At 39.6% G+C, this 22,112-nt stretch overlaps 10 non-coding genes across 10 annotated transcripts; all 10 read right to left on the reverse strand.

The window, feature by feature from the left end:
• Positions 1-1,902: 1,902 nt before the first annotated feature.
• Positions 1,903-1,974, reverse strand: trnag-ucc (transfer RNA glycine (anticodon UCC)). Its single transcript has one exon. It is a non-coding gene; the product is annotated as a tRNA-Gly (tRNA).
• A 1,713-nt stretch (positions 1,975-3,687) lies between these two features.
• Positions 3,688-3,759, reverse strand: trnag-ucc (transfer RNA glycine (anticodon UCC)). Its single transcript has one exon. It is a non-coding gene; the product is annotated as a tRNA-Gly (tRNA).
• A 1,605-nt stretch (positions 3,760-5,364) lies between these two features.
• On the reverse strand, positions 5,365-5,436 carry trnag-ucc (transfer RNA glycine (anticodon UCC)). Its single transcript has one exon. It is a non-coding gene; the product is annotated as a tRNA-Gly (tRNA).
• Positions 5,437-6,622: 1,186 nt separating this feature from the next.
• On the reverse strand, positions 6,623-6,694 carry trnag-ucc (transfer RNA glycine (anticodon UCC)). The gene has a single exon. It is a non-coding gene; the product is annotated as a tRNA-Gly (tRNA).
• Positions 6,695-6,986: 292 nt separating this feature from the next.
• trnag-ucc (transfer RNA glycine (anticodon UCC)) lies at positions 6,987-7,058 on the reverse strand. The gene has a single exon. It is a non-coding gene; the product is annotated as a tRNA-Gly (tRNA).
• Positions 7,059-8,881: 1,823 nt separating this feature from the next.
• On the reverse strand, positions 8,882-8,953 carry trnag-ucc (transfer RNA glycine (anticodon UCC)). The gene has a single exon. It is a non-coding gene; the product is annotated as a tRNA-Gly (tRNA).
• A 3,204-nt stretch (positions 8,954-12,157) lies between these two features.
• trnag-ucc (transfer RNA glycine (anticodon UCC)) lies at positions 12,158-12,229 on the reverse strand. The gene has a single exon. It is a non-coding gene; the product is annotated as a tRNA-Gly (tRNA).
• Positions 12,230-12,618: 389 nt separating this feature from the next.
• On the reverse strand, positions 12,619-12,690 carry trnag-ucc (transfer RNA glycine (anticodon UCC)). Its single transcript has one exon. It is a non-coding gene; the product is annotated as a tRNA-Gly (tRNA).
• A 292-nt stretch (positions 12,691-12,982) lies between these two features.
• trnag-ucc (transfer RNA glycine (anticodon UCC)) lies at positions 12,983-13,054 on the reverse strand. Its single transcript has one exon. It is a non-coding gene; the product is annotated as a tRNA-Gly (tRNA).
• A 1,836-nt stretch (positions 13,055-14,890) lies between these two features.
• trnag-ucc (transfer RNA glycine (anticodon UCC)) lies at positions 14,891-14,962 on the reverse strand. The gene has a single exon. It is a non-coding gene; the product is annotated as a tRNA-Gly (tRNA).
• Positions 14,963-22,112: the final 7,150 nt, after the last annotated feature.

A 22,112-nucleotide genomic window follows, 5' to 3' on the forward strand; every position in this document is an offset into this window, starting at 1 on the left:
GGTTATGTAGACGTCCTGCTAAAGATACCACTGAGAGGTTTTTCATTCTGAGCTCAGAAGATCATGGCAACCCTGCAAAGCATGATTTAGATGTATCAGACGTGATTTTCTTTGTGTTTCTCTTTACTACGTTGCATTGTTTGGATTCAGCATGGTTGTAATCCTGCTATTTAGCATTATCCCAATCTTAAGTGTTATATGGCATTGCTTGTTTTGCTTTTCACTTCTTCACAAGATCTCTATTTCTAAAGTGTTTATTCCATTTACAGACTTTTTCTACACAGCCTTTAATGTTTCATCAAACACACTTCCTGACTTCTCTTAAATGTGTGTATATTTGTCATTTCTGGTATGTTTATATGTTTGCTGATATACATTTATCCTACCAAGCTTGAAAAATACCAAAGGAAATTACAAGTAAGGGGGTCTAGGGGGATTCTTCCGCAGAATAAAAATGAGCAGGTAGATTTAGAAAAAAAGACGTGCTTTCGATAAAGAAATAAGTGACAGTGGAAGAAGTACTGAGATCTAAAAAGCAGCCTTTAAGTAGTAATACCACAGTGCAGAAATAACTTTGAACAAGTTTAAGTCCTGCTTTGAAAGTGACCTGCATCAAAATGACCAAATCACCAAAGTCTACTTCTAAGTAGACCAGTCTCTCAGGCACAGTCAAGCCGTGCACTCTCAACCTTGTGACGCTGGGAGATAACTACGAGATAATCATTAACTTATCTACTTACATTAAGTCAAATCTCCAGCTTCTTCTAATGCAGAAACATTCACCTCACAACTCCAAAGCATTTGTTGTTAGAGAAATTATTTTTCTGAGTTTGAAACAGTCTGATGTTCTGAGCAGAGTGGGATTCAAACCTGCACAGAGACCCCAACAGCTTTCAAGTCCATCACCTTAACCACTCGGCTAGAACTGGAGCTAAAGGAACTGCCAGGGTGGGGGGAAAAGGGATACAGACAGAGGGGAAGAAGAAGAGAGAACTACTTTAATAATAATAAAACAGGTCATTTTCAACACAATAGAGTCCTTTCAGTGACTTTAAACTGATTAAAAAAAAGGTCAATTTAAGTATGTTTCTCAGTAAACGGTTTTGGCCTCGAGTAAAACAGATTTGAATTCTTGATGAATGTTATTGAGTTTCACAACTCTGATTTAAAAAAATTAATCCACTAACAGCCTATTCATGCATTCAGGCATGTTGATTTCTGAAAAAAAAAATTAGTCCAGCCCCTAATGAGGTCTCGTTTAACAAATCCGGCCCACTACCTAATATGAGTTTGACCCCCCCCTCACTAAGGGGAAATTCCTGCACTTCCACCAGTCAAACCTATAAGGGATAATAGTAAATGTATAGCTGGAAGAGAAGATGCTGGTATCAGAACATGGGTAAGCAGGGGATTATGTAGTATAATGAATCTCTACAATGATGGGAGGCTAATGTCATGTAATCAACTATGAGAAAAGTATGATATTCCTTTACAGGACTTTAAGATTTCATTTGATTTCTGCATCTCAAAATAACTCACGCTCAGCCACCTCTCTTAGAAAGTTTGATAATGAAGCAGTTTGCTTAAGGACACAAGTGGCATTGCTCCATAAAGTGTTTGTAGATAACTCCCCTGAATCTTCAAAGGCTGAGCGCCAAAGCTGGAGTGCAGATTTTCAGGAGGGTTTTCATGTTACAGTCTCTGAAACTCTAGTGAATATGACACCTGATGTATAATGTAAAGCTGTAGAATAAGTGACATTTCAAATAACTGCAGCTCAACGACCAACCAGAGTGAAAAGAAAACAGAGAAACAAAGATGAGAGGATCTAATTATGGGATTTATATTTTTAACACAGGACCTACCTTCACTATTTGTACTACTAAAGAAAACAATGTACGCTGCGATGGCCGGGAATCGAACCCGGGTCAACTGCTTGGAAGGCAGCTATGCTCACCACTATACCACCATCGCGATGCAAGAGAAAAGTTCTATTGCCAACTCAGCAGTCACCTCAGCGTGAGTTTGACTGAGAGAGGGAGGAGAGGGGGAAAAGGAGGAGGAGCCGATGAGAGGAAGAGGGAGGGCCACAGTGAGTCATTTTGAGATACAGATGCAGTTATAGCTCTTTAGTACTGTAAATGCTGCTTACTATATACCACCACATAACACTGCAGCTGTAAAAAAAAAATGCAATATTGGTGCCTTTAAAGGGTTAATGCAGAGATGTTTCCTGCTGGAGTCAGACTGTTTTCTTCACCACATTCTTGTCATTCTTTTAATCGCTAAAAGTTACAGAGCGGCAAAAACAGTCAGGCGAGATTCACAAAAATTGGCATTTGGGTTGCAACACAGACACAAAACTCATGCACATTGAAAACAACAATCCTTGACCCAAAGTTGAGCTGTGACTATAACATTCACAGTGCCCTACTTGTCTTCTGCTCAAAGTAATGTCATGACTTGTGAGGGTTTCTTGAATTGCTTTCGTTCACACCTTGGGATTTGTAAAGCAGACTAAAAAAAACATCACAACATAACACTCATTATTCTGTTACAAAAGAATTATAAAAACACATCATCTTAAGATCTTTAATATGCCAGGCATTTTCTCTACATGTTGCAAACTAAAAGTTTTTCCCTTTCACTGTTTTAATGAAAATGGTCTAACATTTCAAAAAGAGCTTCCTCTAGTCTGGTAATGAATTGAAAGAAAGGTCATTCCCTGTCTCTGCTCTCTCATTCATGAGTTGTAAAATCCAAAAATACGATATCAACTCAAGCAATAATGGTACATTTTTATTTCAGACCTGAGCAGTTTCCACAAGATCTGATGTTTTAATGCAGGAGAGAGGAGTTAACTCTTCTCTGTTATGACTTAAAAGAAGCATATCAAGTTTTTTTAATTAAACTGAACACACTAACCCTTACTCTCTCTCTCTCTCTAAGATTTCTCCTTTCTGATTCCATTACAATTAACAGTGCGAGCAAACCAGGGACGCTGGAGGTCACTTTTAGATAGGGGTGTTCCGAGAAGTCAGTCTATATGATGACATCACAGTACCTGCTGTGCAAATTCATATTTCATGAATTAATCTTTGCACTCAGGATTGTAAATACTTAAATAGTATTAACAGTAGTTCTTACCGATTTTAGAACATTTCACACTCGAGCAGATGGCAACCCTTCAACCCTTGCAGTGAAAGTTTTAACAGGCATGTCCTGTTTAAAACAAACAGAGCAGTGAAGGTGACAAGCAGAAGTGCATATGCACACTCAATGAACATTTGAGCTGTTTGGACAGCATTAGTCTGATAACAGAGACTGCAGTCTGCAGGGTTTTGTTACTTCAGAACAAATCATCAGTTGATGTTTAATTCTCATCTGTTATGTTAGCACGCTCTGACACATCTGTATAAGCTCTCCCTCCCTCTTAGAGGTTGTTCTAAAGTTATTAAGAAATAAGCAACTAGAACCAAAATATAGGATTACTTTAAGTTATGCTGCGCTGTCTGACAGGTTGATCACACGTGTTTAATTATGTTTAAAACTGCTCCTCAATGTGTGCACAACAATAGAAAAGCTGTGACCTGCAGGACATAACTTAACTGTTTATTTCACTTTTTCTGAACACGGGTCACGCCTCTTCTAAATCTGCACTTTTTCTGCTAAGAAAACAATGTAATCTGCGATGGCCGGGAATCGAACCCGGGTCAACTGCTTGGAAGGCAGCTATGCTCACCACTATACCACCATCGCACTGAAGAAGAAAAGTTCTATTGCCAACTCAGCAGTCACCTCAGTGGGAGAGTTTGAGGAGAGGGAAAAAAAAACAAGGAGGAGCTGATGAGAGGAGGAGGGAGGTACTCAGAGAGAGAGGAGAAGTTGTAACCTGTTAGTTCTCTAAATGCAGCTTATTCAGTATGAGGGACAAAAATGACTTAAGAACAGATAATTCAATGAATGAATGAATAAATGAATAAAACATTGTAATGTATTTATTTTGTTAAATGTATTCATTTCCACTTGTATTTGTCTGTACTTCTATGTCCTTGTTGTACAAAGAAAAAATAAATTAAGTGGTTGGTCCTAACTTTACTCTGAAGTAGGATTGTTCAATTTGTAAACCCAGACAGAAGCAATCGATTCCTCACATTTTTAACTATTTGCTTAATTTTAGCCAGTACTAGGCTAATGATGTCCCTTAGGGCAGTGTTGCCCCCCCCCCCAACGGCCCCCCGCACCCCCTGAAGGTCAAGTAAAAAAAATTATAATAATTTATTTCTTTTTTTGATTTATTTTTGGACTTTTTGTGCCTTTATTGTAGGGATAGGATAGTGGATAGAGTCGGAAATCAGGGAAAGAATTCATTTAAGGATACCTTTCCGATAGAAAAGGACATCTGTCATTAAAAGTAACACATGAAAACCAAGATTCCTTCAAGTGTTTGTGTCGTCATGTCGCCGAGTCGGCTTGTCCCCACCCCCCCAACACTGTAAACCTAGGGGAAACACTGCTTAGGGTACGCTTCAGTTCCCTTAATTGCATGCATGCATCCCTCACTTATTGCCTCCTCCACTTGTGTCTTAGTCCCGCCCACCAGAGATGCATGGAGAGATGCAAGGAAACGATGCAGAGGAGAGAGGAAACAAGGAAATATGCTTTAAGAGACATGAGACGTCCGTTCCACTGAAACAGCTGATCACTGTTCAGTTGTCAGTCTGTTTTCACAGAAATACACACTGTATTATTTCTAATAAAATACACAGTTTAGTCTCTTCATGTTACCTGATAACAAACACCTGCACATGAAGAACAACCTGCAGACTACTTCAAACCTAAGGACAATTTGAACTAAATCTATGTTTATTTACTGAAGCATTGGTTCATGTATTCATTCATTTATATATTAATCTATGCATTTATTCCAGCATTTCATTTACTATCCCTTTACTCTTTTTTGTACTTAAAGTCATTTTTTGTCTCTCCTTGAGATAACCATGTCTTCTGCGATGGCCGGGAATCGAACCCGGGTCAACTGCTTGGAAGGCAGCTATGCTCACCACTATACCACTGAAGAAGAAAAGTTTTACTGCCAACTCAGCAGTCACCTCAGTGTGAGAGTTTGAGTGGAATGGGATTGAGATGCAATTATAAAAAGTGGCAGACCTCTACTACTATTTTGGAGATTTTAATAATACTCATATATATGGGCCTGATCCACAAAAAGGTTGTGCCGCTTCTGCAAACACTATAGCTGTGCTAATGAGAGAAAGAATACAACATGCAATCCACAAAGCACAGGCTGAGGGTGAAATGCATTCAAACTGTACTTTTTCTGCTGCTTAAGAAAACAATGTAATCTGCGATGGCCGGGAATCGAACCCGGGTCAACTGCTTGGAAGGCAGCTATGCTCACCACTATACCACCATCGCGCTGAAGAAAAAAAGTTCTGTTGCCAACTCAGCAGTCACCTCAGTGGGAGAGTTTGAGGAGAGGGAAAAAAAAACAAGGAGGAGCTGATGAGAGGAGGAGGGAGGTACTCAGAGAGAGAGAGAAGAAGTTGTAACCTGTTAGTTCTCTAAAAGCAGCTTATTCAGTATGAGGGACAAAAATGACTTAAGAACAGATAATTCAATAAATGAATGAATGAATAAAACATTGTAATGTATTTATTTTGTTAAATGTATTCATTTCCACTTGTATTTGTCTGTACTTCTATGTCCTTGTTGTACAAAGAAAAAATAAATTAAGTGGTTGGTCCTAACTTTACTCTGAAGTAGGATTGTTCAATTTGTAACCCCAGACAGAAGCAATCGATTCCTCACATTTTTAACTATTAGCTTAATTTTAGCAAGTACCAGGCTAATGATGTCAGTGTTTCCTCTACCATTATATTGGGGGGGCGGCCTGCCCCCCCTGAAGGTCAAGTAAAAAAATAAAATAATAATAATAACTTAAGATTTATTTTTGGACTTTTTGTGCCTTTATTGTAGGGATAGGATAGTGGATAGAGTCGGAAATCAGGGAAATAAGTCATTTAAGGATACCTTTCCGATAGAAAAGGACATCTGTCATTAAAAGTAACACATGAACACCAAGATTCCTTCAAGTGTTTGTGTCGTCATGTCGCCGAGTCGGCTTGTCCCCACCCCCCCAACACTGTAAACCTAGGGGAAACACTGCTTAGGGTACGCTTCAGTTCCCTTAATTGCATGCATGCATCCCTCACTTATTGCCTCCTCCACTTGTGTCTTAGTCCCGCCCACCAGAGATGCATGGAGAGATGCAAGGAAACGATGCAGAGGAGAGAGGAAACAAGGAAATATGCTTTAAGAGACATGAGACGTCCGTTCCACTGAAACAGCTGATCACTGTTCAGTTGTCAGTCTGTTTTCACAGAAATACACACTGTATTATTTCTAATAAAATACACACAGTTTAGTCTCTTTATATTACCTGATAACAAACACATCTCTGTTTATTTACTGAAGCATTGGTTCATGTATTCATTTATATATTAATCTATGTATTTATTCTAGCATTTCTTTTACTATCCATTTACCTTTTTTTTTGTACTTAAAGTCATTTTTTTTTCCTCCTTAAGATAACCATGTCTTCTGCGATGGCTGGGAATCGAACCCAGGTCAACTGCTTGGAAGGCAGCTATGCTCACCACTATACCACCATCGCACTGAAGAAGAAAAGTTTTGTTGGCAACTCAGCAGTCACCTCAGTGTGAGAGTTTGAGTAGAATGGGATTGAGATGCAATTATAAAAAGTGGCAGACCTCTACTACTATTTTGGAGATTTCAATAATACTCATATATATGGGCCTGATCCACAAAAAGGTTGTGCCGCTTCTGCAAACACTATAGCTGTGCTAATGAGAGAAAGAATACAACATGCAATCCACAAAGCACAGGCTGAGGGTGAAATGAATTCAAACTGTACTTTTTCTGCTGCTTAAGAAAACAATGTAATCTGCGATGGCCGGGAATCGAACCCGGGTCAACTGCTTGGAAGGCAGCTATGCTCACCACTATACCACCATCGCACTGAATAGGAAAAGTTCTATTGCCAACTCAGCAGTTACCTCAGTGGGAGAGTTTAAGGAGAGGGGAAAAAAAACAAGGAGGAGCTGATGAGAGGAGGAGGGAGGTACTCAGAGAGAGAGAGAAGAAGTTGTAACCTGTTAGTTCTCTAAAAGCAGCTTATTCAGTATGAGGGACAAAAATGACTTAAGAACAGATAATTCAATGAATGAATGAGTAAATGAATAAAACATTGTAATGTATTTATTTTACCCCAAAAAGGGCATAATATGGGCTCTTTAAATAATATTGACCTTATGACATCAAACATTTCACTTTGTGACTGTTCCTTAGAACTGATTTGTTCATTTAATGTCCTAGCCTTCCATCTTCAAGAAGGTCCTAATTTATTTCAAAATAAAAGCTGGACTGAATTCAAACAGCAAGTAAAGTATTCTCAGATTGAGACAAACAAAAAATAAGAATTAAAGCCAAACATTTTTTTTAAAATAAGAAATAATGGCAACTTGCCTTTAAAATCCAGTTAACTTTTTAAATTTAGCAACAATCCCGATTTAAAATTGAATTGACAGCCCTACTTTGCCTATATTTTTAAAGAGTCCATATTATGCCCTTTTTGGGGTTCGTATGGACCTACTTTTGTACGTTCACAATAGCTAAAGTCCGAAAAAAGTGTCTGTTTTCATGTACTGCTCCTCCTTGCTCCCTCTACGCTCTGAGTCCGTCAGCTACGCTCTGTTGAGCCCACACTGTTAGACCCCACGTGGGCCAAGTCTGCTCTGATTGGTCTGCCGATCCGCTCTGTCGTTATTGGTCAGTTGCTCAGCACGCGTCTCAGATATTTCAACATGAGCTGCAGGGCTTGCCACAACGAGCCAATGGGCTTAGATCAGTGATCTCACACTGACAATGACGTCTGACTGACAAATTATTTTCGAGGGGGGCTAGAACCGAGCGTTACATGCAGCTAATGCTACAGCTAACAGGAGGAGGTAGGAGAAGACTTTGAATTTTTGCACATAGATGTGCCTAAACATGCACAGGACACTTGGAAAACACACTAAAGAGCATATAAAACCAGAAAAAGCATAATATGGGACCTTTAAGACTCATGAGGCGAGCTGTCTGAGAGTTTTAATAAGTGGAATGAGACATTTAAAGAGGCAGTAGTGTTTGTTTTCCATCACTGAGGCCCTTTCCGAATAGCCACAGTTCAGTATACAGTACGTACTTTTCAGTAGGGAGTTTCAGTATACTGAACTTTCGTGGTCATTCAGTATGCATTTTTTGGGTCCACCTCAGTATACTGAACATTTCAGTATGGATACTAACTTCCGGGTTTTATGCAGTATGGATCGGATGCGTGCTTTCAGGAAATTAATTGTATTTTACCACCCACAATGCTGTGCGTTTATAATTATAAACAGTATGAACTGATGGATAGAATTGTGTCTCTTATCAGACTTATGATCAATCCTTTTGATTATTAAAAATGTAAACCAAGCATGAGTCGATTTATAAGAATGTATCCACATGTTTTGCTTTGGAAAACTTGACCATAGTTCTGAAATATATCTGTGGGAGATTCTTGCAAAATGGGATTGAGATGCAATTATAAAAAGTGGCAGACCTCTACTACTATTTTGGAGATTTTAATAATACTCGTATATATGGGCCTGATCCACAAAAAGGTTGTGCCGCTTCTGCAAACACTATAGCTGTGCTAATGAGAGAAAGAATACAACATGCAATCCACAAAGCACAGGCTGAGGGTGAAATGAATTCAAACTGTACTTTTTCTGCTGCTTAAGAAAACAATGTAATCTGCGATGGCCGGGAATCGAACCCGGGTCAACTGCTTGGAAGGCAGCTATGCTCACCACTATACCACCATCGCACTGAAGAAGAAATATTCTATTGCCAACTCAGCAGTCACCTCAGTGGGAGAGTTTGAGGAGCTGATGAGAGGAGGAGGGAGGTACTCAGAGAGAGAGGAGAAGAAGCTGTAACCCGTTAGTTCTCTAAAAGCAGCTTATTCAGTGTCTGACACACGATAAAACTATTACTGAAAACATGCAGGGTTTACTAATGAGAGGTCAAAGCAGATGGGCTGAGTTGTTTTTAGTTTTCATCTTCTCAGTTCTTACTTTCTTTGCTGAAAGTGTTTGTGGGTAAAGAACTCGTAACTAACCTGAAGTTGCAAGAAAGCTAAGTTCATACATAACACTCAGATTCATTTAATGACTGAAAGTGACCCAACAAGCTGCTGTGACAATGACATTGATGTTTTTGAACAACACCTTGTGATAAAGTTAAACTTCTCTTATTCAAATCTTCTGGTTTCTCTTTACGCTTTCTTTCTTTTTTTGCTCTAAAAATGTCACATTGATGACTTTTTTCTAGGGCTGTCAGCATTTACAAGTAAATCATAATTAACCTCATGCTATTTTGTCCTTTCTGTAGATCATCCACCCCAGTGTCTCCCTGTAGTCTCAGTGATGGAAGACAAACATTGCTGCCTCTTTAAATGTCTCATTCCACTTGTTTAAACTCTCAGAAAGCTCGCCTCATAAGTCTTAAGTAATATTGACCTTATGACATCAAACATTTCACTTTGTGACTGTTCCTTAGAACTGATTTGTTCATTTAATGTCCTAGCCTTCCATCTTCAAGAAGGTCCTAATTTATTTCAAAATAAAAGCTGGACTGAATTCAAACAGCAAGTTAAGTATTCTAAGATTGAGACTTCCAAAAAATAAGAATTAAAGCCAAACATTAAAAAAAAAAAAAGAAATAAATAATGGCAACTTGCCCTTAAAATCCAGTTAACTTTTTAAATTTAGCAACAATCCCGATTTAAAATTGAATTGACAGCCCTACTTTGTCTATGTTTGAATCCTGTGTTTGACAAGTCTCAATTTAGAATGTAAATTTTAAAACTTCAGCAATCACAATATATTCAGATTTTAAGCAAGGCACCATCTTTAAATGTTACAAAACTAAATCAGTGCCTTTGGGAATCTAATATTGTACAAAGTATCAGGGGTGAGCTTCCTCACACAGTTAGCCAGATAACATAACTGAGTATTCCCTGTTCTCAGAAGTAATTCATTCTATTTTCTATGTTAGTTTCTAATCATAAACAGTGTGAACAGATGGATAGAATTGTGTCTCTTATCAGACTTATGATCAATACTTTTGATTATTAAAAATGTAAATCAAGCATGAGTTGATTTATAAGAATGTATCCACATGTTTTGCTTTGGAAAACTTGACCATAGATCTGAAATATATCTGTGGGAGATTCTTGCATAAAACAAAGCCTGATTTATGGATTTAACAAGGGTTAGGGTCATGTAGACGTCCTGCTAAAGATACCACTGAGAGGTTTTTCATTCTGAGCTCAGAAGATCATGGCAACCCTGCAAAGCATGATTTAGATGTATCAGACGTGATTTTCTTTGTGTTTCTCTTTACTACGTTGCATTGTTTGGATTCAGCATGGTTGTAATCCTGCTATTTAGCATTATCCCAATCTTAAGTGTTATATGGCATTGCTTGCTTTGCTTTTCACTTCTTCACAAGATCTCTATTTCTAAAGTGTTTATTCCATTTACAGACTTTTTCTACACAGCCTTTAATGTTTCATCAAAGACACTTCCTGACTTCTCTTAAATGTGTGTATATTTGTCATTTCTGGTATGTTTATATGTTTGCTGATATACATTTATCCTACCAAGCTTGAAAAATACCAAAGGAAATTACAAGTAAGGGGGTCTAGGGGGATTCTTCCGCAGATTAAAAATGAGTAGGTAGATTTAGAAAAAAAGACGTGCTTTCGATAAAGAAATAAGTGACAGTGGAAGAAGTACTGAGATCTAAAAAGCAGCCTTTAAGTAGTAATACCACAGTGCAGAAATAACTTTGAACAAGTTTAAGTCCTGCTTTGAAAGTGACCTGCATCAAAATGACCAAATCACCAAACTCTACTTCTAAGTAGACCAGTCTCTCAGGTTTATTAAAGAGCGCACAGTCAAGCCGTGTACTCTCAACCGTGTGACGCTGGGAGATAACTACGAGATAATCATTAACTTAACTACTTACATTAAGTCAAATCTCCAGCTTCTTCTAATGCAGAAACATTCACCTCACAACTCCAGTTGGAGTTGGAGAAATTATTTTTCTGAGTTTGAAACAGTCTGATGTTGTGAGCAGAGCGGGATTCAAACCTGCACAGAGAGACCCCAACAGCTTTCAAGTCCATCACCTTAACCACTCGGCTAGAACTGGAGTTGAAGGGACAGCCAGGGTGGGGGGAAAAGGGATACAGACAGAGGGGAAGAAGAAGCGAGAACACCTCTGATTTAAACAAATGAATCCACTAACAGCCTATTCATGCATTCAGGCATGTTGATTTCTGAAAAAAAAAATTAGTCCAGCCCCTAATGAGGTCTCGTTTAACAAATCCGGCCCACTACCTAATATGAGTTTGACCCCCCCCTCACTAAGGTGAAATTCCTGCACTTCCACCAGTCAAACCTATAAGGGATAATAGTAAATGTATAGCTGGAAGAGAAGATGCTGGTATCAGAACATGGGTAAGCAGGGGATTATGTAGTATAATGAATCTCTACAATGATGGGAGGCTAATGTCATGTAATCAACTATGAGAAAAGTATGATATTCCTTTACAGGACTTTAAGATTTCATTTGATTTCTGCATCTCAAAATAACTCACGCTCAGCCACCTCTCTTAGAAAGTTTGATAATGAAGCAGTTTGCTTAAGGACACAAGTGGCATTGCTCCATAAAGTGTTTGTAGATAACTCCCCTGAATCTTCAAAGGCTGAGCGCCAAAGCTGGAGTGCAGATTTTCAGGAGTGTTTTCATGTTACAGTCTCTGAAACTCTAGTGAATATGACACCTGATGTATAATGTAAAGCTGTAGAATAAGTGACATTTCAAATAACTGCAGCTCAACGACCAACCAGAGTGAAAAGAAAACAGAGAAACAAAGATGAGAGGATCTAATTATGGGATTTATATTTTTAACACAGGACCTACCTTCACCATTTGTACTACTAAAGAAAACGATGTACTCTGCGATGGCCGGGAATCGATCCCGGGTCAACTGCTTGGAAGGCAGCTATGCTCACCACTATACCACCATCGCACTGAAGAAGAAAAGTTGGCCCGCCCCCCCCGCCCACCAGAGATGCATGGAGAGATGCAAGGAAACGATGCAGAGGAGAGAGGAAACAAGGAAATATGTTTTAAGAGACATGAGACGTCCGTTCCACTGAAACGGCTGATCACTGTTCAGTTGTCAGTCTGTTTTCACAGAAATACACACTGTATTATTTCTAATAAAATACACACAGTTTAGTCTCTTTATATTACCTGATAACAAACACATCTCTGTTTATTTATTGAAGCATTGGTTCATGTATTCATTTATATATTAATCTATGTATTTATTCTAGCATTTCTTTTACTATCCATTTAACCTTTTTTTTGTACTTAAAGTCATTTTCTGTTCCTCCTTAAGATAACCATGTCTTCTGCGATGGCTGGGAATCGAACCCAGGTCAACTGCTTGGAAGGCAGCTATGCTCACCACTATACCACCATCGCACTGAAGAAGAAAAGTTTTGTTGCCAACTCAGCAGTCACCTCAGTGTGAGAGTTTGAGTAGAATGGGATTGAGATGCAATTATAAAAAGTGGCAGACCTCTACTACTATTTTGGAGATTTCAATAATACTCATATATATGGGCCTGATCCACAAAAAGGTTGTGCCGCTTCTGCAAACACTATAGCTGTGCTAATGAGAGAAAGAATACAACATGCAATCCACAAAGCACAGGCTGAGGGTGAAATGCATTCAAACTGTACTTTTTCTGCTGCTTAAGAAAACAATGTAATCTGCGATGGCCGGGAATCGAACCCGGGTCAACTGCTTGGAAGGCAGCTATGCTCACCACTATACCACCATCGCGCTGAATAGGAAAAGTTCTATTGCCAACTCAGCAGTCACCTCAGTGGGAGAGTTTGAGGAGAGGGAAAAAAAAACAAGGAGGAGCTGATGAGAGGAGGAGGGAGGTACTCAGAGAGAGAGAGAAGAAGTTGTAACCTGTTAGTTCTCTAAAAGCAGCTTATTCAGTATGAGGGACAAAAATGACTTAAGAACAGATAATTCAATAAATGAATGAATGAATGAATAAAACACTGTAATGTATTTATTTTACCCCAAAAAGGGCATAATATGGGCTCTTTAAATAATATTGACCTTATGACATCAAACATTTCACTTTGTGACTGTTCCTTAGAACTGATTTGTTCATTTAATGTCCTAGCCTTCCATCTTCAAGAAGGTCCTAATTTATTTCAAAATAAAAGCTGGACTGAATTCAAACAGCAAGTAAAATATTCTCAGATTGAGACAAACAAAAATAAGAATTAAAGCCAAACATTTTTTTTTAAATAAGAAATAATGGCAACTTGCCTTTAAAATCCAGTTAACTTTTTAAATTTAGCAACAATCCCGATTTAAAATTGAATTGACAGCCCTACTTTGCCTATATTTTTAAAGAGTCCATATTATGCCCTTTTTGGGGTTCGTATGGACCTACTTTTGTACGTTCACAATAGCTAAAGTCCGAAAAAAGTGTCTGTTTTCATGTACTGCTCCTCCTTGCTCCCTCTACGCTCTGAGTCCGTCAGCTACGCTCTGTTGAGCCCACACTGTTAGACCCCACGTGGGCCAAGTCTGCTCTGATTGGTCTGCCGATCCGCTCTGTCGTTATTGGTCAGTTGCTCAGCACGCGTCTCAGATATTTCAACATGAGCTGCAGGGCTTGCCACAACGAGCCAATGGGCTTAGATCAGTGATCTCACACTGACAATGACGCCGCACTGACAAATTATTTTCGAGGGGGGCTAGAACCGAGCGTTACATGCAGCTAATGCTACAGCTAACAGGAGGACGTAGGAGAAGCCGTGTTTCCACGGACTTTGAATTTTTGCACATAGATGTGCCTAAACATGCACAGAACACTTGGAAAACACACTAAAGAGCATATAAAACCAGAAAAAGCATAATATGGGACCTTTAAGACTCATGAGGCGAGCTGTCTGAGAGTTTTAATAAGTGGAATGAGACATTTAAAGAGGCAGCAGTGTTTGTTTTCCATCACTGAGGCCCTTTCCGAATAGCCACAGTTCAGTATACAGTACGTACTTTTCAGTAGGGAGTTTCAGTATACTGAACTTTCGTGGTCATTCAGTATGCATTTTTTGGGTCCACCTCAGTATACTGAACATTTCAGTATGGATACTAACTTCCGGGTTTTATGCAGTATGGATCGGATGCGTGCTTTCAGGAAATTAATTGTATTTTACCACCCACAATGCTGTGCGTTTATAATTATAAACAGTATGAACTGATGGATAGAATTGTGTCTCTTATCAGACTTATGATCAATCCTTTTGATTATTAAAAATGTAAACCAAGCATGAGTCGATTTATAAGAATGTATCCACATGTTTTGCTTTGGAAAACTTGACCATAGTTCTGAAATATATCTGTGGGAGATTCTTGCAAAATGGGATTGAGATGCAATTATAAAAAGTGGCAGACCTCTACTACTATTTTGGAGATTTTAATAATACTCATATATATGGGCCTGATCCACAAAAAGGTTGTGCCGCTTCTGCAAACACTATAGCTGTGCTAATGAGAGAAAGAATACAACATGCAATCCACAAAGCACAGGCTGAGGGTGAAATGCATTCAAACTGTACTTTTTCTGCTGCTTAAGAAAACAATGTAATCTGCGATGGCCGGGAATCGAACCCGGGTCAACTGCTTGGAAGGCAGCTATGCTCACCACTATACCACCATCGCGCTGAAAGAGAAAAGTTCTATTGCCAACTCAGCAGTCACCTCAGTGGGAGAGTTTGAGGAGAGGGAAAAAAAACAAGGAGGAGCTGATGAGAGGAGGAGGGAGGTACTCAGAGAGAGAGGAGAAGAAGCTGTAACCCGTTAGTTCTCTAAAAGCAGCTTATTCAGTGTCTGACACACGATAAAACTATTACTGAAAACATGCAGGGTTCACTAATGAGAGGTCAAAGCAGATAGGCTGAGTTGTTTTTAGTTTTCATCTTCTCAGTTCTTACTTTCTTTGCTGAAAGTGTTTGTGGGTAAAGAACTCGTAACTAACCTGAAGTTGCAAGAAAGCTAAGTTAATACATAACACTCAGATTCATTTAATGACTGAAAGTGACCCAACAAGCTGCTGTGACAATGACATGTATGTTTTTGAACAACACCTTGTCATAAAGTTAAAGTTCTCTTATTTAAATCGGCCAGTTCATATTGATGCTTTATTTTGATACTTTGATTTTTATGATTTTCAGCATTGACTAGTTAATCCTGATTAATTGAGGTCTAAAATGAATGCAACAATGTAAATTCAACTCATAGGGCCTGATCCACAAAAGGATTGCGCTGCCTTCGGGGGGACTAAACCTATGCAAACGAGAGAAAAATGAAGAATGTACTCCACAAAGCACGAGCAATTAAATGAAATGCATGCTGCACTGCCAAGCAGACAGCGTCCTTGGTGCGCCTGTCCTATTTGCTATTTAGGGAATATTCAAAAAGTTGGTGAAGAATTGCCCCCTTCCTCTCAAATAAGCCTCGTTGCAAATACCATGTAATTGACAAAGACCAGCGCTAAGTGCCATAGGCAGTTATAGTGAGGCTGTTCAACTCCATGGAGACCCATGTACTATTAAGTGTCTCTCTCTCTCTCTCTCTCTCTCTCAATTGAACGCCAAAGGACGGCACATTGCACTCAGCTGGTGGTAACTGGGGCTCAGCATTTATAATAACTGTGACATGCACACTTTCACGTGATCAGGAAAACTGCCTCTGTATGACTTGAAAAAATGATCTGTTAAGTCTCTCTACGACATTTTGTCATTACTATTATTAATGTAACCATGAGCGACTTCACACTTCATCCACATCTGTGCACATCTTTGGGGTTTGGAGCCGTTAAGCACGAGGATTAGTTTCCCTTGCTTGCTCCATTTAGAGAGTAAACTTTTTTCTACAACTCATTTGACACTCATTTTAAATTTGTCAAGTCTGGCATTAAAAAAACTGAAAAAGTTTCGCCTCCCGTCCTAGCTCATCATCTTTAGACATAACCGCTCCGACAGCATGCGAGCTCATCTCCGCTAAGAGTAGAGGTGCAGACGACTTTTCTCCACATTCAGACGCAAAACAAAAGCAGACTGCACAGAGCAGGAAAACTGTGTGGGTGTGTTAACACTGACAAATAATTAGTGTAAACTATTTTGTCGATAGGTTGATACAACGGGGCAGATTGCAGGTGCTATTTCTGAGCAATTCATGGTGCTATTAGCAGATGCAATACATTCTTAGTGGCTCAGTCCCTCAGTGTATAACCTGTATTTTCACCTTTGCTTTAGTTGTATTATTCACTTACCTGATCAACTGATGCACTGTGTCTACTGCCAAGGTTATATATTGTTTTATCATTACTTATAATTGAAAATTCCGATTTATATGAAACATTATAACAACCTCTGTAACTGCCCTCAAGTCAATATTAAGTCAAGCATGTGTATTACTTTAATGTCCCTATCATTTTTAGTTCCACATTTTGACCACAAGATGGCAGTGGTTGCACTACCATCACCATGAGTGACTCAAACATTAAGGCGCATGCAGTCATAGTTGCGCAATAAAAAGGGACACAGTGTGATATGTGGTGTGTATTGATGAACTATACCTTGAAGACCTTGAAATGAAGAAGATAGATGTCCTCTATAAACTCCAATGGTTTGAACAATCCTCAAATGTCCAGCCACACTTCAAAGGTGCTGCCATTCATGCGATGCACACATGCAAAAACACAAAGAGAATATTACAAAATAAAAATATTAAAATATTTAGTTAATTAAAGCTTCTTCCTTCTCCGAAACATTTCCTATTACCATTTAACACAGGAGCTCAGAATTACAGTCAGAAAAATCGAGTAAACTGTGCAGCAGAAAAAGCTAATAGGCGATTCAATCATCAGCTAACTTAAGTTAACTACTACTAACTTTTCTTTAGCAGCGACTTGCCTGTGACGTCGTCAACATTCAGCGGCCTTTTAACAACACCTTCACCTGTCTGTGGTTTTGGTTGTTGACTTTTTTATTTCTAAATGTGAGCGGGTTACGCCACCATTAGGCTACACTTCGGCTAAAGTAGACCTTGTCCAGTCCGACTCCGCGTGTGCGCTTCTGAGGGCGCCCCTTATTGAATCACGTGACGTCATCATGCCTTAATTGACAATCGATGGTTCCAGTTTCATGTTACGTCACAATTGTACCTTGTAAAGAGCCACACATTGCATTCATTAGGGCAATACGAGTTTGAAATGCCTGTTTTACCATTTGATCAGTTGACTGTTAACATATCCATGAACAAGATAAATGGTTGAGTGAATAGAGATAACAACTTTATAGTACATGGGTATATCTTAAATCGATTTAGGGTTTTCACCAAACCTGAAAGGAATCTGTATTTTAAGTTTATAGACTTGTTAAAAACCACAAAGTTAATTCATAACAATTGTTTTGCTTGGGCCTACCTGTAGCCTACCTGTAGTATTAAATTAATCCGAAACAAAATCTGAATTTACAGATTCTTAGACTGATAATTTACCTTGTGTAATCTATATTCATATAATATAATATGCTGGCAAATCTGTCTGCAAATGATGGTATAGCCTATATGTAGAAATATATATATACATCTAATGTATGTGTATGATGAAGGAAAAAGTTGAAATAGGCCTGCATAATAGAGGGCTGATTCATAAGAGGGCTGTCGCTCAGTTGTTACAGTCGTCGCTTCTCAACCAGAAGGTTGAGGGTTCGATCCCCAGCTGCGCAACATGTCCGATGTGTCCTTAGGCAAGACACTTATTGCTCCCGCTGCTTCAGTGGTGGTGTATGAATGGGATTAGTTACTTCTGATGGATGATACTACATAGCGATCACTACCATCAGTGTGTGAATGGGTACGTGTGACATGCAGTGTAAAAGCGCTTTGAGTAGTCGGGAGAGTAGAAAAGCGCTATATAAGCTCAAGTCCATTTACCATCAGATTCATGAGTGTGGAAAGGGAAAAAAAAGTCCTTCAGTATAGTTGGCAACACATCTGCAACATCTGTTTGTTGTGCAGTGCCACAAACAACATTTTCTGATCTTTCCTGGAGTCATGCAGCTCCTTCTTTGACAATAACCGACCAGGGTATGTACAAGCTGTTGGCTGTTCACATGAAAATGATTTACAGCTAACATACTTTATATGTCTGACCATAGGCCTTAAAACAAGGAGGTACAGATTTCTTTAAGCCTAAGTATCCAGTCCTTGAATGCTGGTCCAGGGGCATGGAGTGATAGGCTCCACCCATCTGTCCATGTCAGGGTTGGCAATATGTTTCCAGATGTTAATTTGCATGTGTGCCTGGGGGCGGAGAGTCAGTTAAGGCTGTGGTGAAAACAAACTCTGACTGCCAAACACGTGGACAACAGGCGTCTGGCTGTAATCCTGTCTTCTCTGTAAGGAACATAGATGTTTACCACTGCAAAAACTGATCAGTTCTGTTTACAAATGAGGATATTTGTCCTCTAGTAGAAGAATCACTCCTTTGTCTATGAAAAATAGTACTTTGCTGTTGCACAATTTGTCTTTCTTCACAATGTTTCAGCTCCTCACCACCGAGATCCAGCTGTTGTTAAACCACTGTGGTCTTTCCAGGGAGGAATTTGACAAAATGTTTCCAGTATCTCAATAAAAGGGGTCAAGGGCTTGGGGAAGAGGACATCCATCTATGTAACTGACATCATCTTCCTCCTCTCCACCCTTCTTTTCTCACAAGTGGCCACAAATCAGAAAACCTGTTTTTGTTTGGTCGCTATCATGGCTAAGCAACGCGACGCAGAGTCTGAAGCTGTGGTGAGAAGGCCTCAGAGAAATCAATGTTTAGTGTTCACTGGACAGACTGAGCAGAGGAGACAAATACAGAATGAGGGCAACATCTGGCACAGATCAAAGGAAGAAAACGAAGGACGGAGCTGTTTCGATTTTCTCGAGTGAAAACTTGCGAAAATAACCCCACGCTAAATGACATTGCAAAATTATTTGCTCTGAGAGTTTGGGGAGAAGGGATTGCAAAACATTACCTCACTTGGGGAAAGTACACCCAGATGAGGAGCATGAATGCCTGGCCAGCAGACAAACTTTACATAACATGTTGTGTAGCTTCACCAGCTGTCACATTCTGAAGACAGAAGTGTAAGGTAGCTTCCAAGTTCTGCAGGCAGCTGCTATTTTGTAAGAAGCCTCCCTTTGTATCTCCACCTGACTGATTATGTAAATTACCAAAGCACACATTGAATGGCAATGGAGAGGAAACCTCTGTCTTTAATTATTAAACTTGGCTAACAGTGGCTCATAAACAGTACAAGGTCTGCCAGGCTTCTTGCACAGGCTTAGTCATGAATTAAAAATGAACTGGAGGGACTTTACGTACAGCCGAGCATGATACGGAGACACATCACTCAGGTTTGGCGAGTCAAAACTCTAGATCTCTCTCTCTCTCTCTCTTTCTCCTTCTTGAGTTTTTTTTGTTGCTCTTTTTTTCAACATCTGCTTTAGTTTCAGCACATGCATATGCCACATGTCCCGCAAGGCAAATACTGTGGTTTCCCAACACTATAATTCATAGGTTTGCAACTTCATTTCAACTACTTTTCCTATTCAAAAAAGGAACAATTTCCAAAGCAATAACATCCCATAACCACACAGAGCCTGCACAAAGAAAAAGCAAGAAACTTGATTGCATCAGTTCCATGTCGTTCTACATTTCACAGGTTTTATTTTGATATTGGGATCGGCTCGAGCCCCCAGCAACCCCGAACAGCAAAAGAGGTAAAGATAATGGATTATTGTTGAAATGCTTTGTATTTTTAAATGTACATTTTTGATATACTATGACGATGATATAAATGATGTCATGTTGAGTGATCCACGCTCTAGTTCTCCTTTGAGGCTATGAACAGGAATAATCTACAGTGATCATGTGATCATATGTATTTAACACACCTGTGTATGCCCATGTGATTATGCTGGATGAACCCGAGGAAGCTACAGGTGAAACGCGTGGTTCTCTCACAATAAAGTGCCAGGTAAGTCATTTTCTGTGTTTGCCTCGGATTATTTATTTTTACACCAGATGTTAGTGCAACCGACCAGCACCTGAGAAGGTGTAGGTTGGCTGTGCACGGGGTACCCTCATCTGGGTATTAGAGGGATTGGCTAATCAAATTGATATTGGTTTGATTCATGTAATTCCCAAAAAAGATTTCTTTGCAATTGCATCATTCTTGCTCCAAGTTAATGCACCACTTACTGATTTAACAAGCTTAATCAGAAAAAATATTTATATATACGTATATTTAATGGAATTAATGCTGAAGGTCTAAATGCTGAAGGTGTCCATACAGCCCTGTGTGTAAGTGTTCATTTCATGTTATTTAGCTAACTCCAAACAATAGAGCTCACTGCCCACTCTGAGCTACAAAGAGCTACATAATGTGCACATTTCTGAATATATTGCACAGTGGTCTACTGTTGATGTGTATATATCATGTGTTCATGTGGGTTGCATGCATTGGAAAATAAGCGATACTGACCGTGCTGTTTTCCACCAGTTGAGGCTGTGTGGTCATTCAATTAAACTTGACTTCTTTCCACATAACTGGCCGATAACTTGGTTGACTGTCTGAGCCGTCCTCAGGTTAATCATGTGACTGGTTCCTGGCTACTGCACTCAAGAAACATATTCTCATAAATATACAAAATATGAGAGTGCTGACTTTGGGACAGGGTAGCTGGAGAGGTGCCAGTTCATTTCCAGATCACTGCTGAGATGCCTTTGAGCAATGCACCAAAACTCCAACTGCGCTCTTTTGTGTGCAGCCCCTCGCTCTGACATATCTCCATTAGTGCATCAGCGCATGTCCAGTGTAACAGAGTGTAAAAAATGTATTTCTTCTCAGGAGATTAATTGTGTGTCTTCTTCTCCAGACAGACATCACGTCAGACATGCACGCACACCACTGGCTCCGCCGAAACCGTCTCGCCTCTGTTGCTACCTTCAAAGGCGGCACAGAGGTGGGATCACTTCGTCCCCCCATTACGCTTCCACAACATTCAGATTGAAGGCAAAACGTCACAGGGGCATAAATATCGCAGCTTGAAGCGACAGTCTAAATAGGGTTTATGAAACCTATATGTGTAACAGCATTTTGTCCGATTATTCTTACACAACAGATTGGGTTGTTTCAATGGGTCTACTGCGCAAAGAAGTATCTCATGCACACACTTGTTTCATATTTATCACATGCACTTAAAGAACAGAATGTCTCTGTGAAGAGCCATGCTGCTTGGACATTTGTTGAAAGGGTTTTTCCCATGATTGACATCGGTAGTGACAGAGATGAGAGAGGAGGAGGGCAAGAAAAGAAGGGATGGATGGACTGAGGATGAGTGAGGTCGTTCTCCTAAATCTGCAGGGTCCCCCCTGACAACAAGGGCTGACAAAGAAGGATGAATGCAGTGGTACAGACCACCCTGGATCTGGCAAGCCATCAGACAGAAAGTCAGCAACCAGACAGGCCAAGCTGTTGCTGTGTTGCTGACAAGATCTGACAGTGACAGAGCAGCTGTGGAGCCAAAGTGGTGGGATTTGTATGAACTGCCTGTCTGACACACACACACACACACACACACACACACACACACACACACACAAACACACGCATAAACGCTGAGGAGACATAAACACACACAAACAGACCGACTGAGACACAAACAGTTTTAGAAAATAGATCCAGATCAACGTTCACTTGGCACATAGAAAATCATCAGTAAAAATAGAAACACTCACACAGACACTGATAAA

Source organism: Labrus mixtus, chromosome 19 (assembly GCF_963584025.1).
Source record: "Labrus mixtus chromosome 19, fLabMix1.1, whole genome shotgun sequence".
Taxonomy (NCBI): domain Eukaryota; kingdom Metazoa; phylum Chordata; class Actinopteri; order Labriformes; family Labridae; genus Labrus; species Labrus mixtus.